We start from the raw sequence: 17,087 nt of genomic DNA, 5'->3' as shown, positions 1-17,087 counted from the left end.
GTTCATGATTACACGGGGAACCCTACCCACAATATGATGTATCGCCCACTACAAGTCACTGCAGCAATGTGGAATGAAGAACATCAGAGTTCCAGTGGTAAGTTGTCTGGAAACAACAGAGGTGCCAAGCTATCACCAAAATGTGTATCCTATCTTAATGGATGGAAGACAGGCCATAGCTAAGAGAGACACAGCTTCTGATATATGCATTGTGAGGCCTACAGTGGTTAAGGAGCAGCAGTACTTGCTTGGGCAGTCAACACCAGTCAGTGCTTTGGACAGGACCCCATTCCAAATACCTGTGAGCAAGGTTCATCTTGACTGGGAGAGTGGAAAAGGGAACAAGCAGGTAGGTGTGTTTGAGGATATCCCTTCAGATGTCTTAATAAAGAATGATTCTGATAATGTAGTACCTCATGTGCAGTCAGGCTTGGAGACAGGCAGGCAAGTAGGTCTGGTAGCCTGGGGGGGGGGCAGACAGACCCCCATGCCTGAAGGTGGGTCTTGTGATGTGGTTACTTCCGGGAGGGAGCTAACCTTGTAGCAGTGAGCCTGAAGGTGAATTACAGGTACTAGTGTTACCGTGGACATGGTGACTGCAAGGACAGAGGCAAGAGGCAACAGGTAGTACCCAGGCTAACAGTGAGGCACTGTGGTCAGAAGGTACTAGACTTTCTGTGGAAGGGTAGCTGGAAGAGGTTACAAAGACAGAGTTGAGACAGGCTCAGCTTTCGAATCCTACTTTACGGGGCTTGAGAGAGGTATGTAAGGAGGCACCTGATGCTCAAGGAAAGAGGAAGTCTGTACAATGGAACAAAGGGTTCCTGTACAGACAGTGGATTCCTGAGGAAGGGCTAGAGGGTGAGGTAATACAGCAGTTGGTAGTACCCAGAGCCTACTGTCTTGCACTTCTAGCCACAGCCCTTGACATTCCCTTTGCAGATCATATGGGTACAAAGCATACTAAGAGAGGCATTGTGCAGAACTTTTATTGGCCTGGGATTACAAAAGATGCAACAGGGTACTGCAGGACCTGTGGGCAGTGCCAAAAGGTAGGCAAGAGGCAGGGACATAAGTTGTACCATGTTAATATGAAACCGTATCATGATAGGGAGGCTTAAGTGCTAAGTATTTGTGGTGGATGGTAGGAAGAGTCTGTGGGGGATCTGGTGATTGTTCTCAGTGAGGCTCGGACTGACTTGTCTGTGGGAGAGGTAGCAATATCTCAATGGCTATCCCCCATTCAGGTTAACGAAATACAGTGTTACAGGAGTTTGCGGTCATGTTCACTGGGACACGCGAGTGCATTCACCTAATGCAGCACCATGTGGATACAGGACCCCAAAGGCGTATTAAGCAAACTCCTTAAAGAGTGCCTGAGCCAGTCAAACAGACTTTGAAGGAGGAGATAAAGGAGATGTTGGAGCTGGGGGTAATCCAGGACTCCTATAGTCCTTGGGCTTCTGCAGTACTGTTGGTATCAAAGAAAGATGGCAGTGTAAGATTCTGCGTAGATTACAGAAAGTTAAACAGTTAAATAGAGTCGGATGCGTACCACTTGCCTAAAGCAGATGAGGCTTTAGAACAGCTGGGTGGGTCTAAGTATCTGACCACCACTGATGTGACCAAGGGATACTGGCAGGTGCCCTTGACTCCCTTTGCTAGAGAGAGAGGCCAGCTTTTGTTAACACCTTTTGGATTACAGCAGTTTACAAGGATGCCCTTTGAAATGAATAATACCCCATCAACCTTCCACAGGCTAGCAGATAACATCTTAGGAGCAGGAGACTATGCTCGTGCTTATTTAGACAATATTACCATTTACAGTTATTCCTGGCAAGAGCACCTTACATAACAGGGACGTCTTTGGTAGATTAAAAAGGGCAGGGTTGACCATTATGTCTAGTAAGTGTCAGGTGGGTATGGCAGAGGTCTCCTATCTAGGACATAGAGTAGGGAGTAGTAAGATTAGACCAGAACCTGCCGAAGTGGAGGTTATTCAGGTGTGGCCTGCCCCGGTTACCAAAAAGCAGGAGAGCATTCTTAGGAATAAGCAGGTTACTAGTGAAAATTGTGCCCAACTATAGTACAATAACTGCACACCTTACTAACCTAACAAGGAAAAACAAGTCTGACAAGGTAGTGTGGACCACCGATTATGAACAGGAATTCCAACAACTTAAAGAAGCTTTGGGAGGACTCCCTGTGTTAGCCAGTCCAGATTACAGCAATGAATTTGTTGTGCAAGTGGATGCTTCATATTATGGGGTGAGGGCTATACTCAGCCAAGTTTTCTCAGAAAGAGAAGAGCATCCAATGGTACATCTCAGCTGTAGACTGCAACCCAGGGAGGAATATTATGCAGCAGTGGAGAAAGAATACCTAGCCATAGTATGGGCACTGCAAAAGTTTCAGCCTTGCCCATATGGAAGAAAATTCATTGTGGTTACAGACCATAATCCTTTACATGGCTCAATAGAGTCAGTAAGCAAAATGCCAAGTTACTGAAATGGAGCATAGGGTTACAAGTATATGACATGACGGTGTAACACCTTAGTGGGGTCAATAATGCTAATGCAGATGGACTGTCAATAAGGGGAATGGGTGGATACATTTTCAGTCAGACCAGTTTTTCTCAAGCTATGTTTTCCCAGGGTCACTTGAAAATCTAGCTCGAGTCTTCAAGGGGGGAAGAAATGTAAGGACATTAGATACTGTTACCTGTGCTAGCATGACTGGCTAAAGTTTTGTAAATAATTGCAAATTACCCTGTGTTGCATATGCCAGCATGGCTAGCTATAATTTTGTAAATAAGTTTGTGTCTTTTGATCATCACTCTGATTTATGCAAGATGTTTGAATATGAAAGTGTTCTTCTGGGTGAAAACCTACATGTTTTTTAAGAGAGAATTCTGAATGCATGTTATGCCAGAGTCAGCTGACCTAGATGTTTTGTCATCATGTGCCAGGGTAGAAGAATAGAATTTTCACTGCAGCTGTTTATTTACTTTTCAAAGTCTGATATGAAAGAGCAGAATTCTCATAGCAGCTTCCTGTTACTTTTAAACAATTTGCTATAAAAGCAGGCTCCGAGTCAGTTGTTCAGTTGTTTTCCAGAGTTATTCAGCAGTAGTAGTCCAGTTGTTTCCAGAGTAGTAGTTCCAGTCGCTGAGGACAGACAACAGCAGTCAATCAGGTTTAAGAGACATGATCTGCCTTTTACAAATCCAAACTGGGTAGGGTCCAGAGTTTGGAGATTACCAATGTCTTTGTTTATGAGCTCCACGATGATACGTTCCATGGCCTTGCAGACCAGGCTCGTCAGGCTAATGGGGCGGTAGTTCCCGGGGTCCGTTGTGGCTCCCCCTTTGTGGAGTGGGATAACTGTTGCGGTGCGCCATTCAGTGGGTACAAAGCCTGAGGTGAGGCTATGATTGAACATGGTACTTAGGTAGGGTAGAAAAACAGAGTTGGCCAGCAAAGATAGCAGTCAAGCATACAGCCAAAATAAGATAGTAAATGAACAGACTTTATTTGATATAAAAATAACAAACCGGTTTCGGCAAAATTATGCCTTCTTCAGTGTTAGAGAAACAGACACACAGAATACAATTAAATATACAAATTTATACTTTAAGCTAACCAATGAGCACGCTGGTATGCTACTAATGCTCATAAATAATGCATGAAAAATATAAAAAAACAGAATGCAAGAGACCAAGGCTGCTATTCTGACATATAATAAGATGTTACAATCAAATCATTGTAGTGTATGTTAAACCCATAATAAGAACAATATTTGTTAAATGATGAAGGTATATATAGAACCAGAAATATAACAATAATACATAAATACACTATGTGTGCATATATGAAATATCAATATTTTATCCACATATAATAAGTCCAACCAGTAAGGACCCACTTCCCTACTGTAAAATATATGGTTGTTATCTAAAACAACTAACATATATTATTACTCTTAATGAATGTGGTATGATATATACAACATGCATGTCGAATCAATAACAAAATTATTGAATCGTATTAGAAAATATAACTATACTCTACTTGACACCAATGATGATTAATGTGGGAAATGAATAAATATCATTCTCCATAAAATTGTGGTTATAGATGATCATTGAGTCCAGGTGGAAAAAGTGCACCCAAACTAATTATCCAATATTTCTCCTTGTGATTCAATATACCGTGCCACCCTTGTGCATTACTACGATCGCCAACTATTCGGTCTATGATCATAAACATAAACTGTGCTTGTTGATGTTTTAAAACATGCCGATATAAAGCATTTGTTTCCTTTTTATTTTTAATATCACTTCGATGTTCATTTATATGTGTCCTGAGTGGCCTAGAGGTCTGGCCAACATAAAACGCCCCACAATGGCATGAGGCCAAATAGACAACCCAGTCACTACTACAATTGCCAAAGATTTTACAATCAAAAACCTTACTGGTATTACGGCTGGAAAAATGCTTGGACTTGGTGATCTGTTTACAAGACCCGCAATGGCCACATGGGAAGGTACCCAACAGTTCATGTCCTGTTATTGTAAGTTGTTTGTAAATTGCTCCCCCACTACCTATGTGTTTATAATGAGATAATAAGGAACCCAATGTTTTTCCTTTCCTGTATGAAAATTGACATTCTTCCCCCAGAACCAATCTGAGTTGTTCATTAGCCAATAAGATGTTCCAATGTCTATTTATGATATCCCTAATGACATAATAATTCCTGCCATATGTTGTGATAAATCTGATAGTAGATGTCCGGGAATCTCCAGAGGGGATCTTGTAGTCCAACAATGTCTTTCTGTTTATTTGGGAGGATCGTGCCCATGCCTTGTTGATGTCTTCAGGTTTATACACTCTGCTAACAAATCTACGACATAAAACAAGACTAGCTACATCATAATCTGATTTGGTGGAGCTAAGACGTTTCATGCGCATGAATTGTGATACATGGATATTCCTGATGGTATGGCGTGGGTGCATACTCGAAGCATGTAATACTAGCTACATCATAATCTGATTTGGTGGAGCTAAGGCGTTTCATGCGCATGAATTGTGATACCGGGATATTCCTGATGGTATGGCGTGGGTGCATACTCGAAGCATGTAATAAGGTGTTATATTGCGGATATTTGCGAAACACTCTGGTGGCCAAAGTATGGTCTGGATTTCTTGAGATAGTTACATCCAGAAAGTAAATAGTCTGTAAATCAAAAGTGATAGAAAATTCAATGCCCCAGATATTACCATTCAAATAATCAACAAATTCCTACAAATATCCAGCATCCGCACGCCATACCATCCAGCAATCATCCAGGTACCTGCGTCAAATGTCCTTTTCAACCAAATAGATATTGTGAGATACATCGTAAATCATGCATTCTTCAAAGAATGCCATGAACAGGTCGGCATAGATGGGAGCAAAAGAAGCTCATATGGCCGTACCCTGAAGCTGCCAATAACACTGGCCTTGAAAATAAAAGATATTTTTATTGAGTACATGTTCTGACATGCAGATTAGTAATGTATTATGGGCTTGTAAGCCAGCCCAATGTGGTATGCTGGTATACAGGGCTTTGACATCCAATGAACACATTAACCACTCCGGCTCCAATTGTGTGCCCTCAATGATTTTAAGGAACTGTGTAGTATCCTGTAGCCTTGCCCGGACCAAACTCAAAACAGGTTTGAGATAATATGTCAGGAAGGCCGACAACGGTTCGGTCAGGGATCCAATGCCCAAAACAATCGGTCTACCCGGAGGGTTAGTTATTGATTTATGAATTTTGGGTAATAAGTATAAAATCTGCTTACGGGGGTCCTTAACCGAAAGTTGTGTAACACAACTCTTAGTAATAATACCTTCATCACATGCTAAGTTCAAGAAAGAATCGATTTCTTTCTTGAAATTCGGGGTAGGGTGAATGGCCATGTTCACATAACATGCCGTGTTAGATAACTCAGATAAACCCTCATGAAGATAATCGCTCATGTTTTGAACTACCACAGCCCCACCTTTGTCTGCGGGTAATATAACGATATCCCTGTTGTTACGTAACTCTTGGAGGGCAATGCTATCTTGCTGTGAAAGGTTATGTCCCAACATAGTATATCCATGGTTTTGAATATGTAGGTCACTGAAAACAGACTGCATGAAAATGGACACATCCTTGTTCATTGGAGGCTGAAAATCAGATTTACCAAATCTGAATTCGTTGGATCTTTGAGAGATATCGTCTGCAAAAAAACAACTTAAGATTTAAACTTCGACAAAAATTCGTAACATCTATAACAATATGATATTCATTGGAATAAAAGCCAGGAATGAAGCTAATCCCTTTATTCAAAAGAATCTGATCACAAGACAAACTTACATTAGATAAATTTAAAACATTTTGGTTTTGCTGCTGATATTGACTTATGTTAGAAAGTTCTGGATCAATCCCCTCAGGGAATGCTCTAATGGGTCTTTTCTTATGCTTCCGCCCCCCCCTATGCTTGGAGCCATTTCTAAAGGGATATTTCTATTTGTTTTCTTTTTATGTGGTGATCCCCTATCCCCTGTACTGTCAATCTGTAAGAGAGGAATCCTCTCCTGAAGTGCTGTTGTTGAAGCCATCTCTATTTTTTAAAATGGATCTTGGTCTTTTCTTGGTGCGATTTGGGGTAGGCCCTTGGCTGACCTCTGCAAGTCTAACAGAACGATTAAACTCAAAGGGGCATCCCCTTTGGTAATCAGAATAATCTCTATGAATTTTTTTAATTTTTCTTTCTTTGATGGTTTTTTCATGGTTTGTCAAATCTTTGGATAACTTCTTCAGATGATCCTGGAAATTAGAAGAGGACTCATATTTTCAAAACCATGGATATACTATGTTGGGACATAACCTTTCACAGCAAGAGAGCATTGCCCTCCAAGAGTTATGTAACAACAGGGATATCGTTATACTACCTGCAGACAAAGGTGGGGCTGTGGTAGTTCAAAACATGAGCAATTATCTTCATGAGGGTTTATCTCAGTTATCTAACACGGCATGTTATATGAACATGGCCATTGACCCTACCCTGAATTTCAAGAAAGAAACTGATTCTTTCTTGAACTTAGCATGTGATGAAGGTATTATTACTAAGAGACTAAGAGTTGTGTTACACAACTTTCGGTTAAGGATCCCCGTAAGCAGATTTTATACTTATTACCCAAAATTCATACATCAATAACTAACCCTCCGGGTAGACCGATTGTTTCGGGCACTGGATCCCTGACCGAACCGTTGTCGGCTTTCCTGACATATTATCTCAAACCTCTTTTGTGTTTGGTCCGGGCAAGGCTACAGGATACTACACAGTTCCTTAAAATCATTGAGGACACACAATTGGAGCCGGAGTGGTTAATGTGTTCATTGGATGTCAAAGCCCTGTATACCAGCATACCACATTGGGCTGGCTTACAAGCCCTCAAATATTGGTTGGACAGGGCTGGTCTACATTCACTGGGGTTTAATACATTACTAATCTGCATGTCAGAACATGTATTCAATAAAAATGTCTTATTTTCAAGGCCAGTGTTATTGGCAGCTTCAGGGTACAGCCATGGGAGCTTCTTTTGCTTCCATCTATGCCGACCTGTTCATGGCATTCTTTGAAGAATGCATGATTTACGATGTATCTCAAAATCTATTTGGTTGAAATGGACATTTGGCGCAGGTACCTGGATGATTGCTGGATGGTATGGCGTGCGGATGCTGGATATTTGCAGGAATTTGTTGATTATTTGAATGGTAATATCTGGGGCATTGAATTTTCTATCAATTTTGATTTACAGACTATTAACTTTCTGGATGTAACTATCTCAAGAAATCCAGACCATACTTTGGCCACCAGAGTGTTTCGCAAATATCCACAATATAACACCTTATTACATGCTTCGAGTATGCACCCACGCCATACCATCAGAAATATCCCGGTATCACAATTCATGCCCATGAAACGCCTTAGCTCCACCAAATCAGATTATGATGTAGCTAGTCTTGATTTATGTTGTAGATTTGTTAGCAGAGGGTACAAACCTGAAGACATCAACAAGGCATGGGCACGATCCTCCCAAATAAACAGAAAGACAATGTTGGACTACAAGATCCCCTCTGGAGATTCCCGGACATCTACTATCAGATTTATCACAACATATGGCAGGAATTATTATGTCATTAGGGATATCATAAATAGACATTGGAACATCTTATTGGCTAATGAACAACTCAAATTGGTTCTGGGGGAAGAATGTCAATTTTCATACAGGAAAGGAAAAACATTGGGTTCCTTATTATCTCATTATAAACACATAGGTAGTGGGGGAGCAATTTACAAACTACTTACAATAACAGGGCATGAACTGTTGGGTACCTTCCCGTGTGACCATTGCGGGTCTTGTAAACAGATCACTAAGTCCAAGCATTTTTCCAGCCGTAATACTAGTAAGGTTTTTGACTGTAAAATCTTTGGCAATTGTAGTAGTGACTGGGTTGTCTATTTGGCCTCATGCCATTGTGGGGCATTTTATGTTGGCCAGACCTCTAGGCCACTCAGGACACGTATAAATGAACATCGAAGTGATATTAAAAATAAAAAGGAAAAATGCTTTACATCGGCATGTTTTAAAACATCAACAAGCACAGATTATGTTTATGATCATAGACAGAATAGTTGGTGATCGTAGTAATACACAAGGGTGGCACGGTATATTGAATCACAAGGAGAAATATTGGATAATTAGTTTGGGTGCACTTTTTCCACCTGGACTCAATGATCATCTATAACCACAAGGTGTCAGGTATAGTATAGTTACATTTTCTAATAAGATTCAATAATTTTGTTATTGATTGGACATGCATGTTTATATATCATACCACATTCATTATGAGTAATAATATATGTTAGTTGTGTTGGATAACAACCATATATTTTACAGTAGGGAAGTGGGTCCTTATTGGTTGGACTTATTATATATGGATAAAATATTGATATTTCATGTATGCACACATATTGTACTTATGTGTTATTATTATATTTCTGGTTCTATATATACCTTCATCATTTAACAAATATTGTTCTTATTATGGGTTTAACATACACTACAATGATTTGATTGTAACATCTTATTATATATGTCAGAATAGCAGCCTTGGTCTCTTGCATTCTGTTTTTTTATATTTTTCATGCATTATTTATGAGCATTAGTAGCATACCAGCGTGCTCATTGGTTAGCTTAAAGTATAAATTTGTTTATTTAATTGTATTCTGTGTCTGTTTCTCTAACACTGAAGAAGGCATAATTTTGCCGAAACCAGTTTGTTATTTTTATATCAAATAAAGTCTGTTCATTTACTATCTGATTTTGGCTGTATGCTTGACTGCTATTTTTGCTGGCCAACTGTGTTTTTCTATGGTATTTCCCAGCCGTGCATCACCCACATGCACAGCAATTGGTTTTGCCTTAGGTAGGGTGCCAGTTCATTCTGTAGTTCATGTAGAACGCAGCCTGGGATATTGTCAGGTCCCATGGATGCTGCGTTTTTGGCTTTGGAGAAAGTGTTTTTTTACCTGTGCAACCGTGATTATAGGAACTTTGCATTCGTCCGGTATAGAGATGGGCCCTCTAAGGGGGTGAGAGGGGGGGTAAAGTTAGCACTGAACCTATCTGCTAGGAAGTTGGCAATATCAGTTGGTTCTGTATATTTAGTGACATTGTGCTGCAACTCAGAGCAGATCTGAGTGTTCCCATTTAGATTCTTGACATAGCTATAGAATGCTTTGTGGTTGTCTTTGGAGTCAGTGGCAATTTTGTTTTCGTAACTAGCTTTGGAGGATTTTATGAGGGATGTCAGCTTCTTACTGAGGTTGACCAGGGAGTTCCTCCAGTCATGGGATTTTACTCTTTTTTGCAACACTTTCTTTCTTCTGTTGTAGAGTTTGTTTATCGCAGAGGACCACCAGAATGGCTTCATTTTTTTGGAGGATAACATCTTGGTTCTATTAGGGATAGCATGATCCATGCACTCGTGTAAGTGCTTATAAAGTGCATTTGTGTAGGATTCGGCAGTCATACCTCTATTGTACGTCTGCATGGGTGTCGTGAAGTTTGCCACTTCTGTCTTAAGAAGTGTGAAGTTGGCTTTGGATAAGTTTTTTACGATGGTATAAACCAATACAGGCTTGATAGCTTTGATTTCATTTTTATTTGATATGAAAAGTGTACGAAACAGTACAGACCTCATTAGTTTAGACCATTTGCACTGAAGATTACAATCAGGGCAGGCACTGAAACCAACAAACTATGTCACCCAGAGCAGCTAGGATAATGACTAAAGAAAAACAGGGTTAATCTCTTACAACCTACAAGTGACTGTGACATGTAATAACGCAAAGCATGGAAGCCTATTATCACTGCTCAGCACTTATATACTATCAATTAAAATACCACTGCACAGACTGACAAAGCATGTGATGTTAGCTTCAACTTGTCAAACTGACATTGTTGCAAAGAAAACGACTAATGTCACTAACATGTCAAACATACCCTGTAAATCTAATCACCCTTAAACCAATTATAGTAAGACGTACAACAAATGGATTCTGTCATATAGCATAGAATGCTTAAAGAATGTGGGCATTCAACTTACCTGAATGAAATCAGTAACCGGACAGAACTGCACCAAATAACAGTCAAAGACAAGGACATAATGGCAGTCAGCTTCCTGCACAAAATAAAGACAGTTATGATTGCACGATAGCCAATACTTTCTGGAATAGACAACACAGACACTTAACTCCATCACAAGTACACACAGAAAATTCTTCACAAAAATGAAACCAAAGTCTTTCTCACTATACATAGAAACATTTAAAACTCAGCAAAACTGCAAAGGCAATTAAATGATGCAGGCATTTTTTTTTTTTTTTTAGACACCAGCAAAATGAAAAAAATAAACAATACTGGCAGTACTCCTATAGTATTAATCTTTCTAAACACACTAGTTTATGTTACAGTACCTACCATGAACAGCAGTTGTGTGACTATGCTGAACAAACAGCAGAAGCAGACCTCTGAATAGGAAGTTACCTATATGCTAATCATTACCTGTGGCTTTACTTGCCTTACAAAGGCAGATTTTGTCTGAATGAGCAGTCGTATCAACTCCCAAAACACCTTACCTGTAATTCATCCTGGATTAGAAGCTCATTTATGATCTCACAGGTGCCATCACCTTTCAGCACCCTGGTAGCAATAAACAGTCCATTCATAAACATACCAGTACAGTAAAACTAGAAACTAAACATGGAGACCCTTGGCACACTTGCACCAGGCTCTGGGCCTACTTTATATTCATGTGCATTTCCATCATTTCTTACAAGGCAGAAAAGGTGATCATCAACCAAGAATGAACAGCAGTGCAAATGCAAAGTCAAACAAACTGAGTGCAACTCATTCCAGCAGAGGAATGGAGGATGAGTGCCCTTACTTCACAAGAAAAATCTCAGTTGATGATGTACTATTATAGTGTGTAAACAGATTTAAAAATGTACAGTTGTGTACGCTTACCATAAATGTAGATATTAGAGTGTATTCACTGTTGCAGTCATCACATTTGGGTTATCCTGCCAGGGCTAGCCCTCAGTCGGCCTGAATACCAGAGGCTTAGTATTTCTGCGTCGGTTGTTGTCGCTCCATGACTGACATCAGGTCGTCAGTGGTATAAAATCAGGCAGCCGGCGCCATTACATCAGTTTTTCTTGCCCTGTCAGGAGACCCCCAAATAGGGAGCTAGGATATGGTGGAAGAACATCACCAGTAGAAAGTAAATACCAAAAAATCCCTGTAAGGAGATAGGAAGACAGAGAGAGTGAGAGTGACAAGGGGGATGGAGGGCGGGAAACCAGGACTGCAACAGTGAATACACTCGAACATTTCCATTTATGATGTTTACACAACTGCACTATGTTCTTCATGTTTCAATGTTGCAGTCATCACACTTGGGTTGATTCCCAAAGCTGAAGAAAAGGGTGGAGGCATCAAGAAAACTGTGGGCTGGCTAGAATGCCTGCAAGACTGTGGTGGCAAAGCCTGCCCTGGATTTGGAGAAGATAGGCAGGTAGTAATGCTTGGTGAAGGTATGAACTGATGTCCATGTTGCAGCATCCAGGATGTCCCTGGTGGGGACCCCTCTGAGAAAGACTGCAGAGGTGGAGTTTGCTCTGGTGGAATGTGTCCTAACCCCCTTTGGGGTGGTTTCCCATGCTGTCTGTAGCATAAATGGATGCAGTGTGATATCCATTTGGTGACTGTTTGTTTGGATATGGCCTTGCCCTCTGCTCCTGCTGTGAAGCTGACTAGCAATTGATCATTTTTTCTGAAAGATTTAGTCCTGTCCAGATAGGATATGAGCTGTCTGTGTACATCTAGAGTGTGCAGAATGTTTCCCCCCTTGTTTTGTGGGTTAGGGAAAAAGGTGGGCAAATGTATAGATTGGTTGAGAGCCACACTGGACACCACTTTAGGCATGAAAGATGGGTTAGTCCCGAGTGAGACTCTGTCAACATGGAAAATGATGAAGGGCTCTACAGCCATGAGTGCTTGTAGCTCTGATACTCTTCTAGCTGAAGTGATGGCCAGAAGCAAGGCTGCTTTCCAAGAGAGAAATTTTAACTCTCCTGAAGTTGCAGGTTCAAAAGGGGGGGGGGCAAGCTTTTTCAACACAAAGTTAAGGTCCCAAGCTGGGGTAGGAGCTCTTCTGGGTGGCCTTAAGTTGTTAGCCCCTCTTAGGAACTGTTTGATTAGAGGGTGTGAGAAGAGAGGAGGCTCTGTCCTGTAATGAAAAGAGATGTCAGAGGCATGAATTTTAATAGAAGAGAAGGAAAGTCCCCTGTGTAGTAGAGGTCTGCCAGGTAATCCAGGATGAGAGGTAGGGAGGGCTGTGCCGTTCTGTCTCCCTTAGCCTGGATCCAGGTGCAAAACCTTTTCCACTTGTCAGCATAGGATTTCCTAATGCTGAGGCATCTGGCCTCACGTATAACATCTAGGACTTGTTTGCTAAGGCTGGAGAGGTGGTCAGGGAATAATCCAGGCTGCCAGGTTGAGGGTCTGCAATTGGGGATGCATGAATTCTCCAAATTCATTCCCCTGGGTCAGGAGTGTTAGGATCTGAGGTAGGTGCCATGGTGGCAGGGGTGCACAGCAGTGGGTACCAGTGCTGGCATGGCCAGTCTGGGGCAATCAGGATTGTCCTCGGTTTTCCTCCCTTATTTTGAGCAGTACCATTGAGATGAGCGATAGAGGGGGAAATGCACAGACCGAGAGGTTTACCCACTGGAAGGATAGAGCACCCACTTTCCAGGCCTTGCTACGAGGTTCCCTGGTGCAGAATTTTCTAAGCTGATTGGAGTGGGAAGCAAATAGGTCGACCTTCAGACTGGTTCTGTGGTCTAGCTACCACTCGTGTGGGCCTAGCAGGTTTCTGCTTAAGTTGTCTGCCAGAGAGTTTAGAGAGCCTGGCAGGAATTGTGCTGGCAGGTGCATCAGAGTCATCGGACTCCTATTCAGATAAAACTACTGGGGACAAGTCTCTTTTTCTTTTGGAAGGGTAGCCTGGCTTCCCCTAATAAGCATAATAAGGTCTTCCACCATTTTAAACATTTGAAATTGAGGCAAGGAAGCAGGTGCCTGAGCTTGGGTCGTCCATTTTTTTGGTGCGGTTTGTACCCTGGGCCTTAGAAACTCGGTAGTTTTAGAAAGAACTGAAGACGCAAAAGTTGTCGTCAGTCTGTCTCGAGTATCTGTAGTGGGAAGTACTTCCTCGGAAGCCAGTGCCTGCTCAGCGGCTCTGGACCCATCCAAGGTAGAGACATCCGCAGGATCCTAGTCGAAGAATAGTCTTGCTGCATACTGGACTCCGAAAGGGTCTCGGTAGCAGCCTGCGAATCCACAGAAGCAGGCATCAGGGGCTGCAAAAGCGCCTCACTAAGGACCGGAGAACTGATGACTAACTTAACTGAAGCGTCGTCGGCAGTTTTGGACCTGTGTGGCCTGTCTCTGTCTTTATCCTTACATTTTTTTTGGAAGATCGGATGGCTTACCGAAGCCATACTGGAATTCAAGGACTGAGAGCAAAAATATCTAGCTACAATAAGGGCCCAACATATAGTTCTGGCGATGAACAAAGCACAAAAGCAACAGCGGGAGACGTCTTGGTCTGGTCTTAAACAGACGACACAGTAAGAATGGAAGTCTCTGTGTGGTATTTGCTTTCCACAGGAGAGACAATTGTTAACTTTTTCTGACATCGGTTAGAGCAAGAAAAAGGGATCCCAAACAGGGTACTTAGCTTTAGAAGACTTCAACTTCAATTCGGAAATGAAAACACAGGTAGTGGTCGACTGGCACTAACTGCTTCTGCTTCGGGCTCCTCGGCAAGAAAGACTGATGTAATGGCTAAGGCTGCCTGATTTTATACCACTGACAACCTGACGTCAGTCCTGGAGCGACAGCAACCAACGCAGAAATACTAAGCCTCTGGTATTCGAGCCAACTGAGAGCTACCCATGGCAGGATAACCCAAATGTGATGACTTCAACAGTGAAACACGAAGATCACTGTCTTCACAACATAGTATAATCGGTACAGCTTAAGTCATCATCATATGGAGCACTCTCAAGCAATAAAATAACTGTCTCAAAGCATATCAGTTCATGTATGAGGTCCCACCTTGATGAGTAACTAATAAGGTATTACTTAAACAGGTTCTTAAGTGAATACTAGGCTAACTGTCTTAAAGGACCATTTTAAGCATAGCCCACAACCCTGTACTTTGAGACTATGAGGTGAAGACCTTAAACATTACACTTGGCCGACCACCTAATCAAGATCAGGTATATTTTCAGTAAAATCCCATGTTCAGAGACCTCTACATGACTAGCTGATGGATATCATGATGCAAAGTGCCTGCTACATAACAGTACTCATCCTTGAAACCTGCCAGTTCACAAACTTACCACTAATGGGCATCCTCCTACAAATCAAATCAGACATGACACATTAAACGTGACACAAAAATCAACTTACACAGCAAAAATATTAGTTGTAAATGCTAATGACCCAACCTGATGACTCACAGAATTAACCGAATTCTAATCAATACCATTAGAACAGAAAGAGCAGGTTAACTGGCCTAACTCACAGCTCAGATGACTCGGACCTGGAGAAATGACTTCCCAAAAGTGGTCTGAGACATAGTCAAGCCCAAAAGGTGTCACCGAGACACACATGGAAGACAAAGCTGTCATAGCAAAATAGTCTGCAGCAGAGTTATTCCTTAGGTAGGTCTTGAACCCACTTCTGTAATGGAACAGGCTATGACTGCAGCATTTGCCAACAGACAGCTAATTCACAGCAAATGATGAAGCTGGCAATACTTAAGTGTTGCTCAGTAACTATGACTCCTTACTTCACAATAACAACAAAGGACAGGAGTGGTTCACCTTTCCTAAACATATACAACTTCCTAAGGTAGAATATGAGCTAACAGCGGAAATCCACATCAGGTGTGAAAGACCTTACACAATGGACTCCTCTTCAGACAGGATGAAGACGGGCACTGGAAGCAGCAGTTTCTGAAAGGACTTCTGGGATAAAAAGCACTGCTCTGAGTTCCAAATGGTAGACATGCAGTCCCCTATAGGAGGGAGGGGATCACACTCCCTGCACCTTGAGAGAGGACAACTGAGCCCCCCCTACTACCCACATTGAAGCAAAGGTCATTAACATCTGAGATGTATGGGGAAGTCTACTAAATTGGAGCCATGTAACAAGAGTCCAATAGCAGTAGAACATCTGTGACCACTTGGTGGTTCAAAAGGTACTAACACCTCACAGTCTAATGCAACAACTGCAAATTGAGGTGTGCAGATGGAACCATGCAGGCTGTGGCAATCAGATTCAATCATAGAAGAACCCAAGCAGAACTAGACACTGTGCACTCACCTAGGAGGCCATAAGTATGATTTCCTGGGCTGTGGACAGTGAAGTTTGCTCAAACAAACTTTAGTGAAGAACTTCTAAACAAGGTCAGAGAGAACAAACCATAGGTCTTAATTTATTTATTTGACATTTTTTACTGGGAAAGTCCAACTGGGTGGGTGCCCATTTTCAGCGGAGGCCCAGGGAAAAAAGCTCCAGAGACTAATGAATAGTACATTTTCCATATATTAGATGAAACATACTTGCAAATTTATTTATTTATTTACATTTGTTGACCGGGAGTGTCCGACTGGACGTAGACCCATTTTCAGCAGAGGCCCAGGGAGAAAAGCTCCACAGTTTAAAATAAACAGACAGTAGTTACATTGGATTACATAGCGATTAACAACATAACATAGCAATTACTTACAACATATTTACAGATGAAGAACATAGTACATCAGTAGACAACTAAAATCTTTATCTGTGAAGTACATAACAGACATTAACAAATGTTACAATAAGAAGTTCCTGCTGTATAATAAGTACTAGGCTTATGAGCATTTGAGCTTGCTATAATCAAGGTAGTTAGTGGAGTGGAAAGAAAGGTAGTGGTTGGATGAGGTGGGTGATTTTAGAATGGGAGTTGCAAGGGCATAGCCAGCATGTTTTTAGGTGCGCTTTTAGTAAAGTTTTGAAGTGGGTGCATGATGGTACAGAGGTAACTGTGGGTGGGAGGGAGTACCACAATTTGGCTATGGTGCAAGAGAATAGTGCTTCACCAGCAGAGTTATTGGCTTTAGTGATCTGCGAGTGATTTTTGTTGCTGGATCTTAGTGGTCTGGTGGTGCGATAGGGTTGAAGTAGATTCTGCAGGAATGGGACATTTAGTGGATGGTTTACTAGTTTGTGGGCGAGTGAGAGTTGATACCATTGAAGGAGGTGAGGGAGTTCAGCAAATGAGAAACAGTGGTGACAACGGCAGGATGCCCCTGTGGCGAATTTGGAGATTTCGTTGTAGCAGGTCTCTAGCTTGTTTAGATCGCATT

At 41.6% G+C, this 17,087-nt stretch overlaps 1 protein-coding gene across 6 annotated transcripts in view; it reads right to left on the bottom strand.

The window, feature by feature from the left end:
* Nucleotides 1-17,087, bottom strand: part of ZBTB44 (zinc finger and BTB domain containing 44) — a 1,060,028-nt gene that overhangs the window by 726,655 nt on the left and 316,286 nt on the right. For 5 of the 6 annotated variants that reach the window (XM_044081142.1, XM_044081139.1, XM_044081141.1 and 2 more), the window contains one exon: nucleotides 10,709-10,783. The gene's annotated coding sequence lies outside the window, so the exon portion shown is untranslated. Of the gene's footprint in view, nucleotides 1-10,479; nucleotides 10,784-17,087 lie in introns of those variants that run through there. The other variant, XR_006365923.1, reaches the window with a different exon arrangement.

This window comes from Protopterus annectens, chromosome 8.part0 (assembly GCF_019279795.1).
Source record: "Protopterus annectens isolate FY-2018-M chromosome 8.part0, PAN1.0, whole genome shotgun sequence".
Classification (NCBI taxonomy): domain Eukaryota; kingdom Metazoa; phylum Chordata; order Ceratodontiformes; family Protopteridae; genus Protopterus; species Protopterus annectens.
Note: the sequence above shows the minus strand (reverse complement) of the source record. Positions and strands in the feature narration are given on the sequence as shown.